This window comes from Camellia sinensis, chromosome 2 (genome assembly GCF_055761805.1).
Source record: "Camellia sinensis isolate YWXY chromosome 2, ASM5576180v1, whole genome shotgun sequence".
NCBI classification, from domain to species: Eukaryota; Viridiplantae; Streptophyta; class Magnoliopsida; order Ericales; family Theaceae; genus Camellia; species Camellia sinensis.
In genome coordinates this window covers 63,714,958-63,721,062 of record NC_138962.1, presented here as the reverse complement: position 1 = coordinate 63,721,062, position 6,105 = coordinate 63,714,958, and positions in this window count along the sequence as shown.

The window sequence follows — 6,105 nt, the reverse complement described above, 5'->3', positions numbered from 1 at the left end:
ACCATGAGGCTATGTGCTTATGTGATATAACTGACTGAATGTCTGTGGGTGAAGGTTGAGTTACTTAAATTGGAATAAATTATCAAATGCTTCAAGCCTACCTGCGGGTAGCAAACCGTTTTCAAAAAAGCGAACATGAAATGTTTTGTTCCAATTCAGGCGATCCAGTCTATACTTATATGCTGTGCGCATCACATAGTAACCTAGGCTAATAACCGGAATAAGAACTCACAATGTTTTCAAAAATAGATATCATAGTTAGTAGAGGCCGATCTTTGATCGGGCGAGCGGGGGTGCTCACAAAGTGACCTTCCCAATCGTACCGAAGTTCCCGAGCCGAGGCAACTTTGGTGATGACGGACACGTGGCCTTTTGGCACTGAGTCAGGGTTTCCTAAATTTCCCAAAATAAAATATTTAGGTGGCGACTCTGTATCTGGCAAAGCAGTCCATGTTTGACACTTCTTTCAAAAAATCTGTTTTCTCAAAACGATTTGCCGGATTTGGACTCTTTGGTTCAGACTTAGAACCGTGACTACGAAATCGAGTCCGAGCTGTAGTGAGGTCCCCCCGCGGGCTTGTTACACCAGGTTGGGCCAAATGTGGAATTGCCGGCAGGGGCAGAGCTTTGTGTGATACAGGGGGATGGATTTGGTCAAAGGATAGATGACTTGGCGGCTGTGGAGGGGGATTTTGCTAACCTCCAGTTTTTCAATGAACAAGATCCAGAGGGCGTGGCAATCAACTGGTCTGATTTTGAAGAGTTAGCAGAGGTTACCGAGTGGCTTGATGACCTACCAGATGTTGTTGAAGAATCTCAGTTGGAACAGGGCCCGGTAGGGGCAAGGACATCATTTGTGGCCGGAAGGGCCGGAGATCAGAATGCATCGCCAGAGAGTGCCGGTGCTAAGGGTTTTACTCGGGATCTGGGCATTTTGAATACAGGAATTATAGAGTAGCCAGCTGTACTGAGGCAGTTGCAACAAGAAGGAATCGAAGAGTCTGAGAGAATCAGAAGAGCCAAGGCCCCCGTGGGGATTGAAAGTGTTGTGTACACAAGGACAAAGAATTCTACGAGCATGTGGACAGAAGGTACTGCGAGTACAAGGACAGTGGAATCGGAGCCGGACAGGTGTCTGTCGGCTACCGATGGAACGTGGTGGGAAGACGATGATCTATGTCTTGCCCACACGGATGAGGACTGGGGGAGCAATCAACCAGACCATACCTGGTACATCGGCGAAGTGGATCATATGACCAGGAGCGGGCGGTATTTCAAGCCCCACATTTAGACCAACCAGAAGCGTCCAGGAAGGACAAGGAGGCAGAGAAATAGAAAGAGAAGGAACTCGAAGAAGAGGCCATACTAAAATAGCTGAAAAAGATACAAGCAGACATCTCCATCTGGGGACTGCTTATGGCTTCACGTGTTCATAGACAAGCTGTCTTAACGGCAATGGACAAGGCCAAGCTCTCGATAGATATCGCACCCGAACAGTTGGTGGGATTGGTTTTCTCGAGAGGGGCTTCCTCGATGTTGACCTTTTCCAACAAGCCACTCTACATCTCGGTGGAGTGTAGAAACAAATGCATACCGGTAGTTCTTGTCGACACGGGATTCGCCATTAATGTGTGCCCGTCGAGGACGGCATATCCAATCGTGTTGAAGCCCGCGGACTTCGTGCCAACTACTCAAGTGATCAGAGCCTATGATAACACAAGCAGGGAGGTGATGGGGACTGTCAAAATTCCGACCCAGGTTGGTCTAGGACAACACAACATTGAATTCCATGTCTTGGACGTTCTCGCAACCTTTAACCTACTTTTGGGACGACCGTGGTTACACCAAGTAAAGGCAGTTTCTTCCACCTTGCATCAGATGCTGAAATACCCTCACGGGAAGGGGGTGGCTATAGTCTTCGGAAATTTATCAATCCATCTGCCGCCGGAGATGTCTACACTAGTCTTGGAAATCGAGCACGGCACAGAGGATGTGTTCTTATCGGGTTTACTCTGGCTGAGGCTCGAGTCGTGCAGAACATCTTGGCTGTTGATGAGGGGGTGTATGTCAGCGCACAATCAATATACCTCATGAACAAGCTTCAACACATCCCCGGGATAGGATTGGGAAAGAGTGGCCGGAAAGGCACCGCGGCATCGGCTGAAGTGCCGTACAACCCACATACCTTTGGTTTGGGCTATCTTCCCACTAAAGATGACTGGGTGAGAAAAGGCAAGGAGATGGCCGGGAGAGCTAAAGCAAAGAAGACCGGGAAGCCTTATGAGCTAATGCACCGACACATTCTGGGTACCCTAAACGGACCCTTCGTCCGGGAGGGGAAAGATTTTCCATTCTGCGGCTTCCCAGAACCATGGTTGAACGCGGAGAGGAAGCGTGTGCCAGGGTTTGAGATCTTCTTCGACCTGCAGTTATCCGGGGATGATGTTGTCGAAGAGCAGATAGACCCATCAGCTGAGGTTGAGCAGTATGGAAAAGGGAATTCTGAGGACACCGAATTTGAAATGGAGGTAGCACTAGCTTGTCTACTTTCAGATCCTAAGATCGAACAGAAGTGCCTGGGGGATATCTTCTCGGTATGCATGATCGGGAATGAAACGGCTGCGGCCCTACCGCCAAGCATTTTGGATGGATCCATCGCACCTTTCTTCATCTGGTAGTACGAGGAGGGATTTTTGTCAAGCAGCACCGGGTTAGGTAGTGAGTCGGAATCTGATTCCACCGAGTCTTGTGAGTCAGAATCGGGTTCCAGCTCGACTGAGTCTGAGTTTGATATTCCTGGGGGTGACAACTCGGATGCCACAGTCCTGTCCAGGTCATCTTTTTCTTTCTCTTTTGAGTCTATTATAACTGAAGAATTGAACGATTTGAAAATGCTTAATGAGAATGATGTGGCTGTGGTTTCTGAGTACTTTTCTGTGCCTTTGATTTATTTCTTGAATCAGGACTTTCAAAACTTTGATGAAAACGACGAGGAAGAAATTCCTCCGAGTTTACAATGATTAATTGATCAAGAGCATGAGAGATTTGTTAAACCCCTGGTGGATGAAATCACTACAGTTAATGTGGGTACTGAGGAGGACCCGCGGCTAGTCCAGATCGGGTCCATGTTGTCTTTGGAGGATCGCAAGCGCTTAGTCGCTTTATTAAAAAAATTTAAAGATGTTTTCGCATGGTCCTACGAAGACATGCTTGGGATCGATCCTAAGATTGTACAGCACAGGATCCCTCTTGACCCCGAGTGTAGACGCGCCCGCGCGTGGGCCTCAATGCTATAGTTCGGACTCGCGATGTGTCACGGTTCTTAATCTGAACCAAAGAGTCCAAATCTGGCAAATCGTTTTGAGAAACAGATTTTTGAAAAAGTAGGGCCAAACATGGACTGCTTTTCCAGATACAGAGTCGCCACCTAAATATTTTTTATGGGAGAATTTAGGAAACCCTGACTCGGTGCCGAAGGCCACATGTCCGTCATCACCGGAGTTGTCTCGGCTCGGGAGCTTGGGTACGATCGGGGAAGGTCAGCTATGAGCACCCCCTTTCGCCCGGTCCGAAGATCGGCCTCTCCTAAACATGATATCCGATTTTGAAAACGTTATGTGTTCTTAAACCAATTATTAGCCTAGAATTACTATGTTATGCGCGCAGCAAACAAGTATAGACTAGATTGCCTAATTTGGAAATAAGCATTGCATATCCGTTTGTTTCGAAAAATGTTTTGGATTTGCTACTCGCAAGTAGGCTAAAACACGAATTTCAATGAGTTCTTCCAACTCAAACAACCCAACCTTCACCCACAGGCATCCAAGCAGTTTATAACACATAAGCATCTAGCCACATGTTAATCATGCTGTCATGGCAACATTCACACTCATGCGATATGCTAAAGCAGAAATACTTACATCGTACTCCGTGCCAAAACAAAGAACTCGTTAGCAAACATGCATGATCCAAGTCCATGTTAAGTGCCTAATGCATCGCATACAAAGTGTTGCTAGAATAGGCTCGGCTATCCTAAACATGGCATGTGAGAATGCACAACTATCACATATTCAGTTTAGAATTTGAAGTACAAATGCAGTTAGCGTGATGTACCGAGCCTAATGTATGTAATACAAATGTATGGATGCACGCATGCATAGCATAAGGTATGCTAAATTAAACGTGCCCTAATACTAACCATCAAAGCAGGTAAGTAAAAGGGAAGAAAGAAGTGGGGATTGGAAGACATACACACCACCCACGCACACTTATTACAAATTTGCCCTCGCTCGGAGGGACCAAATAAATATTACAGATTAATTAACTACGCAAGCTAATTAATAATTACAAATTAATTAATTTAATTAACAAATTAAATTAACTAAGAAAAGCAAATAAACCGCCTCGGGAAACGCGCCGCCATGCGCAAGCTGCCTCTGTTTTCTTTCCTCTGCTCCTCTGGAGGCTGTCAAAACCTCAGGACTGCATCCCTGGATACTGGGGAGTGCCACCGGCTGAGTGGAATCACCACCGGCACTGGTGTGTGGCCATCGGCACAAAATGAAGCTGTCGGCAGAGAAATTGTTGCTGGCCGGCACCTTACACTGCCGGTCGGCAGAATGTTCCTGTAGAATCTGCAAATGACAGCAACAGAGGGCAAGGCAAAGCATGGCAGCACAATTCAAGGCATATATGCACCAACCATGTCCCTCATCATGATAATGACTCAAAGGGGCATGTGCCTCGATTCTCGGACCACCAATCACGCATTTCCATGCATGATGGCCCAAAGAACCAAGTATGCAAATTTGATTTCAAATGCATGCAAACCAAATCAAACCAAAGTCCCAATCCCTATCACCAAATCAAGGGGCAAGGAATGCATGCAAAATGCAATGCAACCTAAGCATACAAGCTAAGGATGCAACATGGCATGGCAACTAACCTATGCAAGCATACAAACATACATATGGCAATGCAAATGGGTGCAAAGATGGACTTATACATGAATTAGGCAGCTCTAATAAGGCCCAAAATAGTAGCCAATAATGCCCAAAAATGGAGACCAAAGCACATGCACACATACACACGTTGGAAGGCCAACACTTAGGCATAAATTAGACAACCCTCAAGCACACTTGAAAGGGACAATAATGAACAATTAGCATGCAACATGAGCTCTAAAATCATGTTATAAAATGATGCCAAATCATATTAAACAAGACAAGCAAGTGCATGCAAGCATGGTCCAAATACTTGAAGCAAGTCATGAAGCTTTGAAGCATGTTTATCACAACAAACATGGCATGCATTAAACTACTAAAACAGATTTTTTAGCATGTCAAAACAAAGCCAAAGGACTCCTTAGATGGCATCTAAGTGACCCAAACACAAAGGCATACATAGACACCAAAACGTGGAGCATTGCTACACGAGCCTAAGAGGCATTAAAGATGCATGCAAGGCAATCAAACAAGCATGGAAATGGGACTAAAATAACATGTGGAGGGACCCCAAATCACCAATTCGATGCATAGATGTCATGCTACACATGCACATACCCAAGGCCAACAAGCCCAAATACAAAGGAGCTGTATGATGCATGCTAAATTTGACCCAAGCAACTTAGGATAGACCTAGAACATGGCAAAATAAGCACATAATCTTCACAAGACTAAGCCTAAAACATGCTCCAACAAAGGCTAACAACCTAAGGCACATTAAGGCATAAACAAGGCATTACATGGCAACTATGCTAAGCATGCATGGAGTACCAAAACCAACTTAAAGTCATGTTATATTATGGATATATAAGCATGAAAAACAGCCCAAACATGCTCAACACACACTCAAGCATAGGCTCTCTCAAGAAGCCAAAATATGCCCTTTTCAAGGACAACAAGGAGAGGGGGTGGCCCTCTCCTTCTTGGGACTTCAAAGCATCATCTTCACCACTGAAATCCCTCAAGATTTCAGTGGTGAAGAGACCTCAACACAAAAATCCCGGAGCTAGCACAAAATGGCCCAAAATGAGGCCTTTCAAGGCCTAAGGGGGGTCAACCACCCTCAAACAACAAAACACTCTTAATAAACAATAAAGAGGGC